Source organism: Tursiops truncatus, chromosome 10 (assembly GCF_011762595.2).
Source record: "Tursiops truncatus isolate mTurTru1 chromosome 10, mTurTru1.mat.Y, whole genome shotgun sequence".
Taxonomy (NCBI): Eukaryota; Metazoa; Chordata; class Mammalia; order Artiodactyla; family Delphinidae; genus Tursiops; species Tursiops truncatus.
In genome coordinates, this window is record NC_047043.1 from 15,881,030 (window position 1) to 15,883,507 (window position 2,478).

Below are 2,478 nucleotides of genomic sequence, written 5' to 3' on the forward strand. Positions count from 1 at the left end.
TAAGTTTTGCCGAGCAAATCTTACAAATTCTAAACATAGCCACAGCAATCACCCTGCAGGAACTGACGCTGAAGCCTGAAGTAGGCTGTCCAGCTTGGATGAGAGCACAGGAGCCAGGAATCCAGGAATCTAGTGTTTCTCAGTAATCATCTTTCTCAAGAGTACATCCAGCCAGAAGAAACATTTGACAGTACAATACGTTGCTTTTTTTTTTTTTTGGTAATTTATATGACCTATTCTTGCTGTGGATGGGGGTTTAAGGCCAATTACTGCTGCCCTAAAGAGAGAAAAATATTTTCTCCTGCCATTTTCACCTTCTCAGTCTTTGATTAAGACTGTAGGGTCTTCAGCAATATACACTGGTTAACAGAAATGCACAGACAAGGGGAAACTGGAGAAGAAAAGGAGTTGCCAGAAATTTTTTTCCAGACCACTGGATCCTCCTCAAACTAATTAGCTTGAGGTATGTAGGAAGAGAGATTGTATGTCTTATGGTCAGTAGGAGTGTAGGTTAGTCACCAACTGTTACGCTCTCCAGGCTGGGGAAACTTACCCCGCCCCCGACAGAATCTGTGGCTCTAACCCCCTCACACTAGGAAGGTATCTCTAAATTTGTACTAACTACACGTCTGCCACCACAGTATCAGGAATGACGTCTTTTCATCTATGTCTCTGTGTCAAAACTCTGAAGTGTTGGTGGCAAAGGACAAGAAATTAATTCAAACTGGCATAAGCTAAGGGAAAGGGTGTTTGAAAAAACGAAAAAGGAAATCTATAGGAACTTTTCTATAAAATTGAAAAGTTCAAGGCTAGTACCAGACTGATAAAGCCTGGATCCAGGGGCTCAAATGCTATCTTCAGAATTCCATTTTTATCCGTCTTAGATCTGCCCCCCACGGAGTGGGTTAGGTGCTGTGTGCTGGCTCCTGGCAACTCCAGGCTCGCTTCATTCTTACTGTTATGAATCCCAGGAGAAAGATATCTTCCCGGCGCTTCCCTCTTAAATTCTGGGTTCATTCTGATTGGAGGAATCGGAGTGATTCAGCCACTTCTGAACCAATCACTAGGTAGGGGAATGCAGTGCTGTGATTGGCCAGCCCTGAGGCACATGCTTCTTCTCTGAAGCTGGGGCTGGAGACCGGAATCTAAACCACGTGGACTGAGCAAGGATGGGTGGTAATAGTTCCCTAAAAGAAATCCATGGAGTTGTTACTTGACGAAAAGGTGGAATGGATAGTAACCAAAAGAACGCATATTCCTGCAGTATTCCCACTCCCTAACACAGTGCTTGGCACGTAGTAGGAGCTCAGAAGTCTTTATTCAATTTATTGTTGACGGAGAAGGTTCTGCCTAGTGTAGACCTGTGCTCGGAGCAGTGCCTTGACTCTGGTACCCTGTGGTGTTGGTAAGTGATGCCCACCTTGGCTTTCTTTACCCGCGGCTCCTCTCCTCTGAGTTCTGACTTGACCCACACTTGATCCTGGATAATTCCCTCTGCTTCACAACATGCCTTGTATTTCCAATCATGACCAGTCTACCCTCTTTCCACCGAGGTTGAGCTCTTCAGAAGGCAAGGTCCAAGTTGCCTCCCTCTCTGGTCTTCAGAACTCAACTGGACCTGAGCTGTTCTGGGTGAGGCGCGAACTGGGATGAGTGCACTGCTGCACAAGGCTGAAGGACAGGAAGTAAAAGAATGCCAGAACGGAAGTTCTGTTCTCGAGCTCCCCCATTGCATCCTCTTTCCAAGCAACCCAGGGCTTCTTTTCCACAGTTTATCTGGCTGATATCCTGAGAATAAGTCCAGGGGCCTTTCAAGATGCCAGCAGTTAGTGTCTAAATAGTTATAACTGCACTGGTAAAGTTCCATCTCAGAGTATTTTACTAATTGCCGGGAAATATTGTGCCCTTGAAACAGTCGATAGTTAAGCCCTATATAGCATCTGTAAGAAGATACACTCATTTCCTGGCTGCTGTGATATTAGAGGCTACCTTCTACTCCAAAAGAACTTGGAGTTGACTGAATCTTCTTGTATTATGAAACTCACATGCTAAGTTAGCATAACAGGATGCTAGCAATCCTCTTTGTTTTCCTACAATAATTAATTTTTCTTAAATTTCATCCTAATTGATGCACTCATTTAAAAAATTTACAATGTATATAACAATGACCTTTATCTTAAAAATTGTGTACCAGAAGGTAAACTATCCAATTTCCTATTTTCACCACCCATATTCTTTTAAATAAACCTGACATTTAAGACAGTAATTGTAGATAATGTATTCCAGTTCAGGCATCATAGATGAACCTGGAGTAACTAATAAACTTTTGATTTCTCATGCATTCCAAATAAGAACTTGAAAAAAGGGAATCATCCAGGACAGGGGATTTTAACAGGTGCCTGAGGATTTGTCTTCAAGTATGTCTTTACAGTAAGAGGGAACTGAAAGTGAAATACAGCGTAGCTTACGATAAGGGAC